The sequence below is a fragment of the Pteropus alecto genome, unplaced genomic scaffold (assembly GCF_000325575.1).
Source record: "Pteropus alecto unplaced genomic scaffold, ASM32557v1 scaffold20, whole genome shotgun sequence".
In the NCBI taxonomy this organism is placed as follows: domain Eukaryota; kingdom Metazoa; phylum Chordata; class Mammalia; order Chiroptera; family Pteropodidae; genus Pteropus; species Pteropus alecto.
In genome coordinates this window covers 7,558,649-7,578,731 of record NW_006436298.1, presented here as the reverse complement: position 1 = coordinate 7,578,731, position 20,083 = coordinate 7,558,649, and the positions used below count along the sequence as shown (strand labels likewise).

At 40.8% G+C, this 20,083-nt stretch overlaps 1 long non-coding RNA gene across 2 annotated transcripts in view; it reads left to right on the top strand.

Moving 5' to 3' along the window:
- LOC107195782 overlaps window positions 1–19,993 on the top strand; it is a 72,553-nt gene extending 52,560 nt beyond the window's left edge. For both annotated transcript variants that reach the window (XR_001517025.2, XR_003046731.1), the window contains 2 exons: window positions 12,296–12,393; window positions 19,015–19,993. This is a non-coding gene — a long non-coding RNA (uncharacterized LOC107195782). The remainder of the gene's footprint in view (window positions 1–12,295; window positions 12,394–19,014) is intronic.
- The last annotated feature ends 90 nt before the right edge of the window (window positions 19,994–20,083 follow it).

The following is a 20,083-nucleotide window of genomic DNA, read 5'->3' as shown; positions in this document are numbered from 1 at the left end:
CCTTTCCATCAACTATCTCAAGAGCGGTACATAAAACATTTCTCATTTTGTGAGATTATCCTGCTTTTTAATATTTCTGACAGGTGTCCTGTAGTCCCTTCTGGAGTGGCAATCTGTCCCTCTCTTCTGTTATGCAAATGTGCTCACCCCGTTTTTGTTGTCAGGGAAAGGATCAGAGATGAAAGATGTCCCTTCTAGCCTAGTTCTTCTGTCACTTGTGTATTAAAATACTGTGAAGCATCTAAGGGGCAGACAGACTTGAGAGCTTACTCCTCGTTACAAACCACGCCATTTCTTTCATGCTTTTCCTCTGCACTGTTTTTGTGCTTGCATTGCTTTTCCTACAGAGTCTCCCTCCCGCCTCTGTTGCTGTGGCTTACATAGTGTTCATTTGTATTTTGGAGCTCTCTGATTTAATATTCGACCTTTACTGAGACAGAAAGCATGTGAGAAAGCTGGACTGTCAGAAGACGAGGACAGATGACATAGGGCTGGCGTCGGTATAGAGTGCTTTCTTACCCGCAGCATCTGTATTGGGTTATCTTTTAAAGATGGTACCAAATTTAAATTGCATAAGATTAGAATATTTCTTAGAGCCAAACATTTTTTTTTTCGCCTTTAAAAGCTAAAGCAGGATTTCTAAGACTTGTGGAAGATCTAGAAGATTGGAAGAGAGAAAGATGTGTTGGCAGATCACCAGAGCATGGAGTTAATTATGTCTCTTGTACAAATCTGTCAATATTTTCCTTCTCAGATTAAAACCGCACTCTCTCTTCTGAGAGACTATATGGATGACATTAACCGCTTGTGACCCTTTAGAGAAGGAGGCAGGGCTTTATTTGGGGAGAGTAATACAAATGTAAAACAAACAGGCCTAGAATGACAAGCTGGGTCTCATACACAAATCACTTTGAAAAATCTGGCCGAATGGGAGGTAGGTGAGAAGGCAAGAAACTTGTGACTCATCACTGCTTTCTGTCCTTGAATTGTGATTTATAGACTCTCAGGGTTGAAGGGGAACCTGAAGAACTCCCAGTGCCTTCCTTCTGCCCTGCAGTTTTCACCCTCCCTTCCACCCTCAGCAAGCATCTCCTCTGCCCTGCTTGGCCATGCCCAGGCCTTGGAAGCTCTGTGCTGTCAGACTTAGCCTTAATATTGAGAGGAAATCTATCTTCCTGTGGCTTTCACCCTTTGGGACTGGTCTCTCAGGGCTTTGAGAAGGTCAAGGATTACCTGCCTCTGGCAATCTGTGATGACTGCACATCAAATCAGTCCAGAATGGATGGCCATTTTACCTATCAAACTCCCAGGAGGCCTTGCCAATTCCTTAACCCTAAGCCCCCAACACATCATCTACAACGGCCTGCAGCCACTGTTGGCATCATCTACATCCCCACGCTTCCCAGTGTGGGCCACGCACCAGAACATCAGCATGCCCCAGAGTTTATTAGAGATAAAGAATCTGGCATCTTAACCCCAGACCTACTGAATCAGAATCTGTGTTTTAACAAGATCCACTGAGCAGCTGTTCATCTGCACATTCATATACACAGCCTCACTTACCTGTGTGGCTTATGAAGATCCCTGGCTGACTCTGACTTGTGCACCTGACTCGGGGCCCCAGAATGTTGGTACACAGTGTCACCAGGAGTCATGACCCTGCCTCAGAAAACTGGACTTCCACAGTGGAGATGGAGATGGTGCTTTCAAGGAGGATACCTTGAAAGATGACAAAGACATCGAGAGAGTGCTTTGAGGACATCCTCTCGAGGAAGTGATTTTGGAGAAGAGCCCTGAGATGTACCCCGCAAGACTGGGAGACACAAGCCTCAGGAAGTTTCTGCGCTTCCTCTGGTGTAGGCCCTCAGGCCTGCTTACTAGGAAGAGCTCCAGCTCAACGACTTAGAGAACGGTTAGATTCTGGAGACTTTGTAAATTTCCCAAGTTTGTTATTATTGTTCTTAGTCTCTATTTACTCCTATAATTTACTTTTTAAAGATTAATAGCAGTAAAAACACTTGAGGAGCCAATTTCCCAAAGATGGCAGGGAATCGGGGAAGTGACGAGTCCATCTGCCGCTCACAGCCGAGCCTGCAGAGAGAGCCCCCAGAGCAGGAAAGATGGTGTCAGCGCAGTGGGAAAAAAAGAGGAGTCAGGAGCTGAGGGAGGGAGCGGCAGAGGCCTGGAGGTGGACACCTGCTGACCATCACCTCAGGGTTTAAGTGGCAGGAGGACCATGTGGTGGACTAGTGAGTTGTCGTTAAACATGCACCATTAGATACTGGGAGGCAGTGCAATGTAGTTGTGGCGAAAATGGAGCTTACCAGCCAGGTAACCTCAGTAAACCTCTTAACCTCTCATTGTCTCATTTCCCCATCTATGAAACGTAGATTACAATGGCATTTCCTTCATGGGAGCATTGTGAGGATGAATGTGCATGTATTTGTGGTGGGCAGGGTTGAGTATGACACTCTCTTCTACCTCTTCCCTGCATCTTAAGGTTCTAAACAGTTCATAGAACCCCATCTCCTCCATAGAGATTTGTTAGGAATGGGCGAGCCTCAGCCAGTTTGGGTCTCTCCCCTTGGATGCAGATGTGGAGGCATGCAGCCCTGACTCTATGGCATTCTTCAGATGGTGCCTGCACATAGTAGGACAGAAAGACAGAAGGAACCTTGGGACTCTGCTAATACCACTGAGCCTCTGCTCGAGTCAGTCCTGAAGGCTGTCGATCTCTGGACTCCAAATTATGTGATCTAACACATTTCCTTATTATTGAACTCCATTGGGATACAGTTTTATGATACCTGCAGGTGGTATCAATGTATCAGTACTGGTACAAAGCTCTACATAAAGTGCTTAACATAACACCCAGCACATAACAAACTCTCGAAAATTGTTAGACCTTATTATTAGTATTACAGACAGTGTACAAGACACATGCAGATCTTTGCTGGAAACAGCATTAATCCAAAAGAGATACATCACTTTAAAGGAAGTTGAAAAGCAACATCTAGTTACCTACTATAATCAGACAACAGTAAAAATCCTTCCACCCCACCCCCATACTGTCTTACTTTTCACTTACAGGAAAATCACTAAGAAAACTAGCTGATTGAAAGGATTTCAAGCCATGCTCTAGCCTCATTACAGCTTCAGGCCCTCCCCTCTCTCTTGATCTTTAAATTCATACAATAGAAAAAATAATAGCTTGCCAGCCGGAGGACAGGGGGCTGGACCAAATGGTATCTTTTTGTTTGTTTCTCTTCATTTTGAGAAGCTTTAAAAATATAGAAAAAGAAAAAAACAACATAACTGGCACTCATAGTGTTATGTTTACTTCATTTGATAAAATAAAAATTACAGAAAATAGTTCGAAGACTCTTTGATCAATCCCACTTTTTGGCTGATGGATACGAATAGGTTTGACTCATATTTTTACAGCTTATTTTTGTTTAAGAATCCATGAACAGAATATTATTTTACTGTGTTTTTAAATTTAACATGCCTGGTAGGTTATAATTCTAAAACTTGCTTTTTTCATTGAGCATTATGTTTTTAGATTTATTCATGTTGGTACACATAGACCTAGTTTGTTTTAATTTTGCATAGTATTTCAACATATAAGAGATTTTATTTATCCATTACCTTGTTAATGAACACTCGATAGTTTTCAGTTTTTTGCCATTATAATTATGGTAGCAATGAACACCCTTGTATGTGACCCACATGTTTAGATCTCTTTCACACTGAAATCTATAGCTCAACGCCTAATGCATGAAACAGTTAACTCATCAACACATATTTATTAAGCCTAGTTGGTAATAGAGTAAAAAATTGGACCAGAGAATCTTAATTAATAGCCCTAGACTTGTATAGGGACATGGTCTACAGCAAAGAATTGTGAATGCACTTAGAAGTAAATATATATACCCAAGAAAACAGCTAATAATGCAAGACAGGAGCTGCTAAGTATCGAATTAGAAGAACAGTCAGTGCTGTTAGAATTTAGAAGATAGGAATTTGAAGTAAGGTGATGAGCAAGCAGCATGTTATTCTGGATCTTGAAGGATGAGTAAAAGTTCAACAGGCAATGGAGAGGGTGTTCAAGGCAGGGTCAAAGATGTGAGAAAAGGTAAAGAGGTGGGAAGCACTGTAAAGTCTAGACTCCGGGTGAAGGGAGACACAGGAACTCCAGGAGCCAGGTACAAAATCTGATTGGTCAGATTTAGGACAATGATAAAACCATGATTTGGTGGTGAGCAAGAACATAGATATTTCTTAAAGTTGATGTGGAAAGCTGGGTGTAGCCAAAAAAAAAAAAAAAAAAAATCAATAAGGGGTCTGCGATTGATTATTGTTGAATTTGAGCTACTCACATTTCAGTCAGGTGATAATATCCGTGAGGCTGTGAGAAATGTGAGCCTGGGGCTCGCAAGAGAGATGAGGAGATGTAATAATGAATGGGGTAATAATGAATGGAGATATGTCTGCTATATTGTTCTCACATTTTTCCACATAAGAATGGCTACATTTGTTGAGTGCTGACTATACGTCTGTCAATCATTCTAAGCCCTTCATGTATACTGATTTATTTAATCCTTACAGCTACTCTATAAAGAAGATTCCATTTTATTCCAATTTTGCAGATGAAGGAACTGAAGCTCAGAGAGTTATAAGTACTTGGCCAGGCCCCAAAGCTGTAGGTAAATGGTCGATCAGGGATACGAACTCAGGTAATCTGACCTGAGAATCTGCTACCCACTACACTCCACTTCCTCAATACTCAGACAGCTTTGTAAATTGTACACAATGTTGTCATAACTGTTGGACAATTCACTGCTACTGCATATCACTGTCTTTTCTGGATGGTATTAAAAAGGAGAAAGCAAGTAAATGCAATTATTTTTTAAAGATTACTCAAAGAAAATGATCCCTTCTTTTGATCAGTGCAGGTAATACATAGTTGAAAGAGGTTAAAAGAAGTTATTTTTTAGGTATTATCTCTTCTTGAAGTAGTCATTAAAAGCCCTATTCTCCTATAGCCCTAAGATGGATGAGATGGTTGGTACCTTACAGTGTACCTCATACACCTGCATTTTTCTGCCGAGATCTCTATCCAACCATGAGGCCCTGTAGGACTGGGTATTTCCTGGCACCTTTTTAGGATCCTTAACATGATGATTTTTTAAAAAATAAATGAATAAATAACCACTTATACATGTGCTATAGGAAATCCCAAACCTTGGATATGTGTTAGGGAAAGCTTCCTACAGTCGATCATGTCCAAACTGAGTTTTGAAGAATGAATTGGAGCTAGCTGGAAAGAGCTCGAAGTCATGGTTTCTGGGCCAAGGATCCAGATTATGCACAAGACAGCATGGCACATTCAGGGAGCTGTCAGCCTTCATTGTGACTGGCAGAAAAAGCACGAGGAGTGAGGGAGGACATGAAAACCAAGAGGCACACAGGGGCCACACTGCGAAAGCTTTACGTACCATGAGAAGGAGTTTGGACTTTGTCCCGAGGGCAATAGAGAGCCATCGATGACATTTTTGTCTATTAATTTTTTTTCCAGATTTATAAAAATTGAGGAATGACAGACGTATGGTAAAATGTACAAAATCTAAAGTTAAGATCATCAACCATCCTGGTTTTTCTGGGCCAGGACTTTTAGTTTTAAAACTAGGACAGTTCCAGGTAATTGGGACAAGTTGGCCATCCCATCTAAAGGGTATCGCTCAATTTTACATACATGTACACCATGTACCATTTCCCAGATCAAGCCCCAGAAGGCTCGTATCTCTTAAAGTGCCACTATTCCAAAATCTCTCACCGTAGTTTTGCCTCATTCTGAACTTTATATAAATGGAATTATACAGTATGTTCTCTTTTGAGTCTAGCTTTTTAAATTCAACTCTGTCTGTGAGATGCATCCTTATTATTGCTGTAATTTGTTCCTGTGCAATAAATGTAATTTATTGCTGTGCAATATTCCATTGTAAGACTATATCTCAATTTATTTATCCATTCGTCTGTTAATGTACATTTTGATCAAGTCCAGATTTTGACACAATTATGACTAAAATTGTTATGAATATTTTTGTACACATCTTTGGTGGGCAGATGCTCTCATTTCCATTGAGTAAATAACCCAGGAGTGTTTAAGGTTAGAGGGTATATATAAGTTTGCCTTTAGTAGCAACTGCCAAGCTATTTCCCAAAGTAGTGGTACCATTCTATACTTCCGGTAACAATTTTGAGAATTCTTGCTTCTTCACATTCTCGACATCTGGTATTGTCTGTCCTTTCAATTTTAGCCATTCTAGAGAGTGTGCAGTCATATCAAGTAGTTTTAATTTGCATTTCCTTAATGATTAAAGATGTTGAGAATCTTTTTATTGACCATTCGTATATCTTTTGCTAAGTGTCTGTACAAGTCTTTTGCCCATTTAAGAAATTGGATTGTTTGCTTTTTATTTTTATTAAGGAGTTATTTATATATCCTGAACACGAGATTTTTTAAAACTATATGTATTGCAAATATTTTCTTCTAGTCTGTTACTTGGTATTCCACTTTCTTTATATAGTCTTTTAAAGATCAAAAGGCAGAGTTTTAATTTTTCTCCTGTGGTAAGTGGTTTTTGTGCCTTGTTTAAAAAATTATTGCTTAACCCACGAATATGAAGATATTCATTTTATTCTAGAAGATTTATATTTTCTCTTTTGCATTTAGATCTATGATCTATCTCAAACAAATTTTTGTTATGGTATTTTTTTCCTATATGGATATCATGTTCCTTCCATAAAATTTGTTAGAATTCCCCATTGAATTATCTTGGAGCTGTTGTCAAAAATCAATTGACCATATACATGTGGGTCTATTTACGGACTCTAATAGTTTCCACTGATTCATTTGTCTATCCTTATGCCAATACCACGCTGAATTGATTGCTGTAATTATTTTATAGTAAGTCTCAAAATCGGGTAACGTAGTCCTCCAGATTTGCTCCTTTTATTTTCAGAATTGTTTTGACTATTCTGTATTCTGTGCATGTTTACATAAATTTTAGAATTTTGGCAATTTCTATTCTTTTTTTAAAGCCTGCTGAGGTTTTGATTGGGATTGCATTTCATCTGTAGCTCAGTTTGAGGAAAATTGACATCTTAACAATATTGACTTTTCCAACCCATGAACTTCATATATTCATTCATCTATTAAGGACTTTAAATTGAGGACTCAGTAATGTTTTATAAATTTTGGTATAAAGGTTTCATGCATCTTCTGTTAGATTTATTCCTAAACATTTTATTTTTTATGCTGCTGTAAAATGGCATTAAAATTTTTAGAAATTTTTAATGTTTATTGCTAGCATACACAGGTGATTTCTATAGCTTGCGTAGTGATGTTAAATTATTTATTAATTTTAATAATTTTTCAATCAATTTTTTTGAATTATTTATTATGTAATTCTGTAGTCTGTGAATGATGATAGTTTTATTTCTTTCTTTCCAATCTGTATACTTTGGTTTTTCTAAGCTTATTGTACCAGCTTGGACCTCCAGTACAATATTGAATACTAGTGGTGAAAGTAGACATCTTTGTCTTGTTGCTGAATCCAGGAAGAAGCATGTAATGTTTTGCCATCAAGTATACCGTATGCTTTAGAGCATCCTTTATTCTCAGTTTCCTGAGAATTTTTATTTTTATCAAGAATAGATACTGAACTTTATCAAATGGTTTTTCTTATGCTTATTAAGATGATTATATATATGATTTTTCCCCTCTGTTCTATTAACATAGTGAATTATATTGATTTTTGAATGTTAAATCAACCTTACATTCCTGGAATATAGCCATTATATATTATCTTTTTAAATATATTGATGGATTTAATCTATTAAAGTCTTGTTTAGAATTTTTGTATCTATACTCATACATAAGATTGGTCTGCGATTTTTCTTTCTTGAAATGTCATTCTCAGATGTTGGTACCACCTGGTGAAACCCTACATCTCTTATTATTCCAGAAGAACATAGAAAAATTCAAAGTAAAAGGATGGAAAAAGATACACTGTGCAAACCGAAGACTGGTGTGTGTATACCAATTGCATACAAAAAAGGCTTTAGTCAAGAAGTATTACTAGATAGATTCTGCTGAAAAGATTAATAAAATTAATAACTCTCTAGCTAGATTAATACAGTAAAAAAAAGAGAAAACAAATTTTCATTATGACAAAAGATCTATTTAATAGGAAGATTCTCAATTGTATGAACTTAATAACAGCTTCAAAATACGTAAAGTAAAATTTGACAGACTAAAAAGAGAAATAGACAAATGGATAATTGTAAATAAGGATTTTAATATAACTCAGTAACTGATAAAACAAGTAGACCAAAAAAAATCATTAAGAAAACAGAAGCTTGAACAATATGATTAGACAACTTGACCTAACTGAACATTGCAACAAACAACTTCGGAACATATTTTCTTCAAGTTCTGAAGAACATGAACATTTACTAAATAACACATGTTGGGCTATAAGGTAAAGAGACATCATTATAGCTTCTACAGACATTAAAAGAAAAGAGTATATTATGAACAATTTTATGCCAACAAATTTGACAATTTGGAAGCCTGATTTTTATATATGGAGTAACATGGTCAGACTTTCATGTCAGAAAGATTACTCTGGCTACAGTGTGGAGAATGGGTTAGATGGGGGCAAGACCAGAGGCAGTGAGGATGTCAGGAGCCTACTGCAACAACTAGGCAAAGATAACGATGACCTAGATTAGGAAGCGGTGGTAGGGAGACTGAAGAAGAGATCCAATGAAAAAGCAATTAAGAAAGGAAAGATGACGGTCAGTGACTATATGCCATTGCAAACTGTTCATTCAAAAATGTTTATTGAGTACCTACTATATGCCAGGCACTATTGGGAATAGTCAGTGAGACAGATATGGTCCCTGCCTTAGTGATGAAGCTTACTTATGATTGCCATCAGAGCCAGAAATTGTATCTAAGAGTTTTAACTCCAGCTCCAAGCCGGTGTGCTTTCCGCCAGATGCAGCAGTTCAGGCTGCCTCTCTGTTACATGATTTGCTTTCTTGCATCTGATACCAGCATAACTATCTTTGTATCTGCCTTTTTGAGCCACCACAATGGCTGTATTCTTCCAGGCAGCATTTAATTGATTTTAAAATTTTATAAGATTAAGCTGAATCCTCATAAATTTTTTTGGTTTGGCTCAAAGTTACATAAACTAGGAGCTGACTATTCCAAAAAATCAACGTGCTTTCCTTTTAAAACGGAGCTGGGTTCTTCGTCACAGCGACATTTGCAATCTGCTCGGCATTAGCACCTTCTTCCTGGGATAGGGCAGGCCGAAGTTTGGTGAAAATAGCTTCTTCAAGCCACTTCAATCACCTTTGTCAAAGCAAAGGATGTGGGAAGCCTGGTTTCATCTGGTGTGCCTTTAGTTCCTGCTCTGCACTACAGAACTAAGAACTGTAAGTTTCTCCTAGAAACTGTAGAACATTGGAGCCGAAAGAAATTGCAAAAAAAAAAAAAAAAAAACCCACACATTTAATCCAACCCACACATTTTAGAGAGGAAGAATAAAAGCTCAGAGAAGTAGAATGACTTGCAAAGTCACCCAGCTCCTTTTTTATAGAGCCAGGACTAGAATCCAGATCTTTCCAGCATCTTTCCTAGCACATCTGTATCACAGCATCAAGAGCCAGGGATCTATTCTTACCTGCTTTATATTTTAAAAAATGAAACTTTAGTTTTTGCTCCAAACAACCATTTCTAGTTCAAATCCCCTTCTCTAGTCACATCCTGTGTTGGCTCTTCACCATCCTCTGCCTGAAGGGAGGCCAGAATCTGTGCAATGCAAAGCAGATGAAGCAGGTACAGTTGGGGGGTGATTTCAAAGACCTAGGGAAGGGCCTTCTTCCCAGTTGCTTTTAGGTACCTAAACTCTCTAAATGACAAAAACTTTTTGCTATACAAGGATATCTCAGGCCCATGATGCAAATTTCTCAGGAAGAAAAATGTAATGGCTTCTATTGTTACCGAATAGCAAATAATTAACACTGGATCCCTTCCTGGAAGCATTTTTTCATAGAATGGAAGATAATGCAAAAGAGCACTAAGATCCTTAGGAAAGCTAGAGAGTTCACTGTACTAGAAAAGAGGAATAGAGGGTGTATGTGTGCATGCTTGCACGCGGGTGTCATGGGGGTGGAAGAAGTAGGAGCTTCCAAGGACAGACTTCGTCTACAGTGACAGGTCTTCATCACAGCTTGGTCCTGACTTTGACTCTGGTCAGTCTGAGGTGCCTGCATCCTAATCCTGAGCCAACATGCCTGAAATGCTTCCATCTCACGTGCCAGCAACAAGGAATATGAGGGAAAGTGTAAGCCAGTGAAAGCTTGGACTGCTTGCCACATAGCAGCCAATAAGTCAAGTGACAAGGTGTTAGGCAAGGAAAGCGACTTTATCTGGAAAGCCAGCAAACCAAAAAGATTGCAGACTAGCGTCCTAAAGAATCATTTTGGGAAAGAACAGAATTCAGTCTTCTTTTATACCAGGGCAAGGGGGAAACGGGAGGAGTTTGAGGTCAGGAGGGGGTTGATGACTGCAGACATCGGATGCCAGCAAAGGTCCGAAGGGGATGGTGAAACCTCTCTGCTTTTGGTCAACAAACTCTGGTTGTTGTGGTCCCAGTCACGGGTTCCTGTAAATCTTTTGATAAAGCATCATTATTTGTGTGCATACCTTCCTTATCTCCTTGGAGAGGTAGTTTCAAGCAAGAAGGTTGTTTCAGTAATTTCATAGCATATCTATGCTCAGGACAAAGCAGAAGTTGCTAACCCACATTTTATGAGAGTTGAGCAGGCTCGAGCAAGATGGAGTCAGAAAGACTGAGTGTTTTGTTCTATTACGAGGGGAACGTCTTCCAGCCAGTGAGCACACAGCCAGCTGTGCACCAGTGACGAATTCCAGACTAACAACAACTGAGCCTTGCGATTGGTTCTTTGTTATAGAAGATTCTCTGTGAGAGAAGGTTTAGGGGAGTGAAACTACTCTATATGATGCTATAATGGTGGATGCATGTTGTTATACATTTGTCAAAATCTGTGGAATGTGACCAAGAGTGATGCTTAATGTAAGCTATGGACTTTGGTGAGTATGATGCGTCACTGTAAGTCAGGGGTCCCCAACCCCCGGGCCATGGACCGGTACAGGTCTACAGCCTGTTAGGAACTGGGCTGCAGAGCAGGAGGTGAGCTGCAGGCAAGGGAACGAAGCTTTATCATTTGCAGCCACTCCCCAGCACTAGCATCACCACCTCAGCTCCACCTCAGATCATCAGGCATTAGATTCTCATAGGAACACCGGTCCCTGATTCCAAAAAAGTCTGGAACCACTGGTATAGGTTCATCAATTGTCACAAATGAACCACTCTGGTGAGGGATGTTGATAACGGAAGAGGTCGTGCATGTGTGGGGACAGGAAACATATGGGAAATCTCTGTACTTTCTGCTCAATTCTTCTGTTAACCTAAAATTGCTCTAAAAAGTAGTCTATTAAAAAATTTCTCAGTTCACAGGTGGCTGCTAGATTGGCTGGGAATTCCTACAGGAGGCACAGAGCAGAAGTAGCAGAGTGATGTACATGAGGCTTACATGGGATCCAGGAAACCTGGGCTCCGTTATTAGCTCTGGGGCCTTGACCAACATTTCCTCCACTATAAAATGAGGAGCATAGGCTTGAGGGCCCACAGCTGCATTCTAATTTTATGGTCTTCATTAAACATATTTTTCCGGGTTCCTTGAAACACTGTGCCTTGGAATAAAGGGATAACTAGGCACAAAGAAAGGATCTTGTTTTCTCAATTGAGACCCTCGGGGCTCCCTCTTGTTTTGTTGCCTGGGTCCAGAAGTATTACATGAGTCAGCCAAGGTTTTGTCCTTATCTGAGAAGGTCTCTGAGGTCTGGGCCCTACTCAGAGTAGGAGTTGAGGCTGCTCATTGGGCCTCCCACAAGCTGGCCTCTCCCCTACAAGGATCATTATCTTCCTGAGAGGAGCTTTAGCCGTGGGTCTGAGCCCAGGAACCTGATGGGGGTGAGGGGGAGGGAGGTTGTTGATATTCAGGCAAGAAGGTCATTTAGCCTCAGTCCTGTTTGGTTGTTCTTCTTTCCTTCCCTTCTCACTAGGGCTCCCCAGGACTCCATCCTTGGGTCAGCAAGAGCTTCAGAGATGTATTTATCTTTCTTTTGCAGCTCCTGGCAGAAAGTGATTCCACCCGAGGCAGATATTTTTAACATCAGCCAAGGCTCCCAAGCCTCTCACCTTCTGCCTGGACTACAGTTCCTGTCGGGTAAGCCCCAGCCCTAGTGCCCACCACGTTGGGACTTCAGGCCTGCATCTCTCATACTCCCTTTAAATGGCTAGTCTCACCTACCACACCTGTTTGGTAGAGGCAAGCGTTAAAGAGCTCTGGCAGCGTCTAAGCCTTTAATCAACAAAAACATTTGATGGAATTGAGCAAGTTTTCAAGGTTTCTCTCCTGTTTATGCAGCAAAACACTCTACCCCAGCCCTCCATTGCGGATTGCAGTCAGGCTTGGATGTCTCCATCCTAACTAGCTGCCTGCCACCTCCCTGCAGGGACAAGCCCACCCATTTAGAGCTCTTTGTAATTGGAGAAGTAACTTATTTCCCTTGGTCTCTTTCCATTCTACCCACTGCTCACATCTTTCTTTTCCTTCAAAGTGTTTTTATACTTTGTTTTCCTCTTTGGAGTTCAGCAACCTCCCCCTGACCCTTTCTGCATTGCCCAAAACACATACCTTATGGGCTGGCCCTGGGGATATATGAGGTGAGTGACATAGATTCAAGAAATTCAAGTTAGACTGGAGTATCACAAACCTCCCCTCCCACCACACACACACAGAACGCTTCTATCCTCCTGGGTTAGCGCTGGCAATTGCCTTTGCACAGTGGGCACTAGGCCAGTGATTACATCTTCAGATGAAGGGCTGCCCAGGTTCTCTCCTCTGCTCTCTGGAGAGTTTCCCGCAGAAGCAGAGAGCGGGGCTGAGGACAGGCTTCACAGTCTTGTCCGGGGTCTTTTCTGGGAATTTGTAGCTTGGCAGCTGAATGTTGAAAAGGATCTAATTACATGTGTCGACGTAAGAAACGTCCAAACCTGTAGAGAATTTTTATAAGAGTTCATTTGAGCCAAACTGATGACATATGCTGGGGAGCAAGATCTCAAATGCTCCAGAGAATAACAGTTTTGCAGTTTCTTTTATGCATTTGAAATTAAGGAGGGAACGTAAGGAAGATTACATGAAGGGTGGAAGAAAGCAAGGCCGGGATTGGATTGCAAACTAGTTAAGATTATACACTTTCATGCTTTAGAGGGAGGGGTCTGAAGGGGTTAGTTTCAGAGATGTTGACCTAGATGCATAGAAACCATGGACAGGGCTTGCTTGAGGCAAGGATGAGCCTTTTACTAAAGAAGCATTATGCCTGAGGCGTGACTACCCACCATGACTCGCCCAGTTAGGAATTTATGATCAGATCACACTGTGAGGTTACTTTCCATAGAACCCCTTTTTCTTCCTTGCACAGAAAAAAGCAAGGGCACTCAAAGTTGGGGGCAGTGTTTTGCTGTGCACATAAAAATCAGAAGAGCAATTCCATAGTAAGGAAGCACTTCCCTAACTGCAAGCTGGCTGGGCCCTGCCCTACTCCCTCTCTGTGCTGAGCAGCAGCTGGTGCCCAGGCCCTGCTGAGGGTGGCAGGCCTGTGGAATAGCTCTGAGTCCTAGATGAACCAGTGGAGAAGGGGCCCAGGGTTTCTGTTTGGTCACTTTATTCTCTAGTCCAGTCTGTGTCATGGGAAAGGCAAAGCCTGTGGCAAAAAGTCAGGAGATGAAAATGCATTCAGGAAGGAGTCCATAGAGAGGGGGGAGGTGTGTGTGTGTGTGTGTGTGTGTGTGTGTGTGTGTGTGTGTGTGTACTTGTAATGTTGGTAGTGTTAAAGTTAAACAACAAAATTCAAACTGAGTAAATTTGAAGATCTAATTGGCTTTAAGTGATTCATGAATCAGGCAGCATTCTATCTGGCAACTAGAAGGACATTCCAATGAGTTCTACAAAAGGGAAAGTTTTTATACACAGAAAGACGATGGAACTAGGAATATTAAAAAGTGGATTATTTCAGGCAAGAACACCTTCCCTAATGGGAAGGCAGGGGGACTTATCAGGCAAATTACTTCACTAATGTCAAGATCAGAAAATTCTAGGCTGGTTTAAAATCCCACTTCTGGGAGAGGCTGACACTGCAGTTAGGTTACTTATTAAGTTTTGGTTTGGTGACTGGCTTAGCACAAGTGACTCCATTTTGGCCTGTTCTTTTTTTAAACGGCAGCTTTTATTTTAGGGCAACATCCTCTCTGCTGTCTTCCGTCTCACACACTGACACGCCCATGAATGCCCACTCTCATATCCATTCCTTGCAAAGGAAACTGCTCTTTCAACTCTGTGTCAATCCAGTGGGGCTTTCTAGTGCCTCTAATTCAATATGTTATTCTTATGATCCAAGAGAAAAGGCTCTGATATACCCTCGAGAGCACGAGAGGATACAGAGAGCTTGCAGCAGCTTCCTCCTCTCCTATGTCCGCCCCTTCAGTGGCCTCCAAGGAGCCATGAAAGAGAAGAGGATGAGGCAGTTGGGGGAGCTGAGAGCTGGACCCAGAGTTCATCCTGGGGTCAGGCCAGGCAAGCTAAGTGGCTAGAGTTCTGCCTGGAAGGAGACGCTGAGTCAACAACCTAGAGCCAAGGTGAGAGGGTCAAGGAGAGAGGCTGTCTGGGAGAAGGACGGCTGTGACTGGTTTTGTTCTCAGAAGAAAGTCCTGCAGGCAGGTCATTTCTTCAAAAATGGCCTTCTGAGTTGCCATTGTCCACTGTTAGCCTCTATATGACATTCTGAATATCCCCTCCCCACCTCTGCCAGAGTCCAGCAAAATGGTTGTCAAGAAATCAATTATTTCCAACCTAGTACAAATTTAAGCTAATCTAATGTATTCCCAGGGTCATTTGCATTGTAAGCCTTAGCCCCGATTGCCAAATAAAAGCCATTTCACCTTATAAAGGACTAATACACACCAGCCCACAGACAGGAGAGTCATTTCAGGGACAGAAGTACTTTCTGGACTTTGGAACTTTAGTTTCCTTCCAACTTTAATCCTGCTCAGAAGAGGAATAGGCTTTGATCTCCCAAGTTGGAAAACTTTTCTCTACTTGTCTTTAATACTACCTAAAATTTTCACTATTGAGGTTAAAGCATTTCCCTGCAAAGCCACTTTTTCCTGAACTGTTAATTAGGACAGGGGTATTAAAGTGATTGGACAAGGGACAGTCATACTCATTTTCACATTGTAGGTGCATCCCAGACCTGGTCAGGGCACAGAACAAGCTTATTTCTATGTCCGGAAGAAGAAAGAAGATTAATGAGGTAGAAAGAGACTTTAAAGTCAGGGGACCTGAGTTCACTAATAGCAATATGGTCTCGAATAAATAATTTATCTTTAGTATCCTCCCCTGCAAAATGAAATGCCAGCTGTTTTCCCACAGAATCAAAAGAGAGTGTATATGTGATAGAACTTTTAAAATTGCAAGTCCTATAAAAATGTAAGTTATTGTAATATTTGAATTTACAAGACAACTAACTTCCTTTGGCTGATAAGTCCTTTCAAGGCACTGGGCCTGCAATTCAGGTTCCTGCCACTAGAGGGAGACAGCATTGCCTGGTAACCTGTGAAAACCAAGCATTGCTTCCTTCCTAAAGCACTTCAAGTTGATGTCCGGCAGAAGTTTCCTAGAGGATCCCATGCATGCTGGGACCCCCACCTTGGGTAACGGCCCCATCACAAGAAGTGTGAACTTCATTTGCTGTGCATCAGGACCTGGAACTAAGTCTGTTCTTCTTTTTAGAGATCTCCATCCCCTGAAAGTGCTAAAGGAGCTCAATAATAAATGTTTGTAGTAATCAAGTCTTAGACTCTGCCTGATGTCATTGTGATAAATTAAGTTCCCTCACAGCCTGAAAATGAGGCTGCAGGTTCCATCTTGCTCTTAGTTTCACATCAGAATGATGCATTGCTGTGTATTTCTTCCCGATTCTGTATTCGGTGACATCATGTTGGTGGCTTGAAATTTGCCATGATGGAGGTATTTATACCACAGAAATTAGCAATCACTACTAACCAGTGCCATTTTCTGACCTAGAGGTCTGGTTGGAAATATTTTTCAGCACGCCGTTACATGAAGTCATGTAGCAGGAAGGGATAAGCCAACCTGGAGGTGGTAGGTATGGACAGATGATTGGGGAAGGTGTAGCAGATGCCACTAGTTATTTGCTTTGACCTTAAATACAGCCACTGTTTTATTCATGGTGGTGATTTGCTCAGATTAAAAACCACATATCCTAGCCTCCCTGGGGTTTTGAGCCACATGACCCAGTTCTGGCCAGTGAAACAGAGCTAGAAATCTGCTAGGAGCAGGTTTGCTTCTTGACGTGGGCACCACCCCTTCCTTCTTAATTTGTGCTTCTTCTTTGTCCTGCCCGGAATGATAACTGGAGGTGGAATAGCTATCTTATTATACCATGGAGTGACATTTCAAGAACAGCCAAGCAGGGACAGAAGCTGCTAGGACATAGATGACACTGTGGAGCTGGCAGCCCCGTAAGCTGCCCACGTCTGGACTTCTTAGGTGAAAAATAACCTGTTTAGTTGAACTCCTCAGTTGGGTCTGTTTACATGCAGCCAAATGCAATCACTTACTAAGAAGGAAGATTTTCCTTAAATGATGTTTGTGCTGATTTGACGGGAAGAGGCAGGAACTAAATGTCAGCTAAATGGAGCATTTACTTTGTGCCAAGTAAGCAGGTTTGTGGTGTTGCAGAGTTCTCAGATTTGTGCCCCCTGAGCTCTTGATCTCTCACTGCCTGAAGTGCCTGGAATATGCCAAATGAAAGGGAAGGCCATGATGAGGTTGCTAAGGCAATCACGGTTTTCTTTTGTCCCTAGGGGTATTATCATTTCATGGATTAATTGGCAGTGGTAGTGGGCTCCCATAGGAGAGGCTGGAAGAATTCTGGCTGTAACCAGCCAGCACGGCACAGCAAGCAGCAAACTTTCTTCCTCCATCTCCCTATGCTCTACCACCAACAGCCTTCAAATCTTATTTCCAAATTCTCAGCCCCCAGGCAAACTAGCCCGCCTTTTCCTGCCTGCCACAAAGCTGCTTTCCTAGGGCGGGGCCTTTTGAATTCAAGTACAGAAAAGTCTCAAATTAAAAAAAAAAAAAAAAAAGCCTTCAACCATGGTTGCTAGGGTTTTGTATCCTACTTACCTAGCTTTCCAAGGAAAGAGACTCATCTCTATAGAAACTGTAACATCACAGGGGCTCCTACAGCAGCTCTGAGACAGGCTGCCTCTTTCAAAACAGGCTTCCTATCAGAATCTCTCACTAAGTGTGTGCCTGGGGACTGGGAAGAGAGGACCTTGGAGTCACTGGTGGCTTTAAATCAATAGTTTTAATATCTTGACAGCATTCCCACTCTCTCTCTCTCTCTCTCTTCCTCCCTCCCTCTCCCCCCTCCCTTTTCCTCTCATTTTATTACAAACAGATGGAGGAGGCAATTCTAATAATAAAGAACATGTCTCTGTATTTCCACTTACTTCTTAAGTTTCTACCATACCCACTCATACTGCATGCATACGCACACACACACACACACACTCACACTCACTCTGTTCCAGTTAGATAAGTGGCAGCTTAAAGGGGGCACGTTTGATGGAACACTCAGGGATCCTATCTTGTTTATTAGGACTCAAGGCTAACTCAGGCCCACATCTCAAAAAGCCTTTGAGTCAACCACAGGCAAGTTCATGCTGAGGTAGTTTGGGTTGTGGGAGACTTGCTTCCTGGTCTTATAGAGGAATGCAAGGTCATCTAGGCACAGTTATTATCCTCCTACACTAAAATACAAGTGGTCCTGGCCTTATAAAAAGGGTGATCATGTAGTTCATCATCCAAATCAGGACATCTATAAGAGGAGTTGTTAATAATTATACTGTGATAGTAGCCACACACCAGGAGTCTCTGGGCAAACTAGGACTTTGACCACTCCACATAATAACTTGGAAAATGTATGTTTACAAATATACACGTGAGAAAATGGCTTCCTGCACCCTGTTCCCCCACAAAGGCCCCACTGCTCCTAAAAATGGAGAAATTTGGAAAATTAGAAGCTTTCGAAGACCATCTGGGTTCAAAGGTGAGGAAAGGAATGACATTTTCAAGGATTAGAAGATAGATTTTCAAGAAGAAAGATCCTTGTATATATAATATTTCATATACGTGTATCAGAGGATAAATACCTACCAGCCACATATGAGAATCCCTGTTTCCACATACCTTTATTTACGTGTGTCTTCTTAAATCTTTTAATTTATTGTCTCTCCAGTGTTCTTTAGAACTAAATCATCTTTGTATATTTGGCCTCTCCTGCTCTGTTCACAGTCACTTCTGTCTCCTCAAAACTTTGGTGCTAAAAAACAAACAAACAAAAACACTTTGGTGCTGACTTGATGAAGACAAACAGTGACTGTAGTTCACCTCGGGCTGTGGTGTGACAGAGCTGGGAGAGAGAAAGAACTGAGATGGCAGAAAATCCAGAAGGCATGTCCCCCGACCTCTCTCCTTTTTCTGAAATTCTGGCCTAGTCATGCTTGTTAGTGTTCCCAAGCAACCTTAGTATCAGCTAATTGCTTCCATTTTTTTTTTTTTCTTGAAGTATTGTTTTCAGGTATTAACATAAAGGTTAACTTAGGGGGAAATGACATCTTTATGTTGTTAAGTCTTTCTGTTTTCTCATGCAAGAAATTGGTTTACCTTTCCATTTTGTTTGTCTTCTCCACCCAGGGCACATCCAGATGATTAAACATAAACAGAAAGTGTCTGAGGGCTGAAGTACCAAGAAGCACCAGTAGTGAAACTTCATGGCCAATGAGCTGATTTATGGAACAAGTCCATTGGATGCCCTGAAGTTAATGGGAGAGACAACGAGCTTTTTCACAGATTAGACTCAACAATGCACAATCTTCTTTTAAAAAGTGAAGAATTCTCCTTTCCAATGCCCTTTCTGGCCTTACCTCATAGGTTTTAGGGCTATTTTTATCCTGTTTGTAAAGCACCCTTAAAGTTATTCGTCAGCCTACTATCTCTTTCAATAGCTCTCCTACTCTGCATTTCTCTTCTTGAAAATGTAATGTTGTATTTTGTTTTCTCTTACAAAGAATCACCTCTACAACTACAAGTTTGTTCTCATTTTTCAGAAGTCCTAAAATTGTTATGTGACAAAACCAAAACAGTTTTCACATTCTATGACCTATTAATCCTGATCTTGGGATATGGTCCCAAAATAACTACTCAATAGAAGGAAAAAAAGGAAGAAAAAAACTGCATTTAAAAAGATATTTAACGGAAAATATTGGAAAATGTTCAGTGATAAGGTCAAATAAACTCATGCTGTATTTATAAGATGAAACATTACACAACTTTAAAGGAGAAAAGGGAAGACTTTTATAGAAACATTTTTAAATTGCTTATGATCAGTGAAAAATAAAGAATAGAAAAAATATAATGGTTATAATTACATAGCAATTATATTCATAAATGGAAATAATCAAATAATCAGAAGAGAACAGAGAGAGAAGAAGGGGCACAATTTCAATGGAGATGCTTTAATAATAGGCATGAATAAAAAAGATGCTCTCAGTGGCTCCCACCGAGCACTCGCTCTTCCTTCCAACCTTCCCAGCCCATTCCAGAATGTTATAAGAAAAAAAATGAATATTTTTGCATCAAATAATATTAAACTTTGTATTTGCTAAAGACTAAATGTGACTTTGTGACGGCTTCCCAACCACCACGCTAACCACTCCAAATGCCACTAGAATAGGATTCTTCTGTGGCTTCCCATAAACATTGC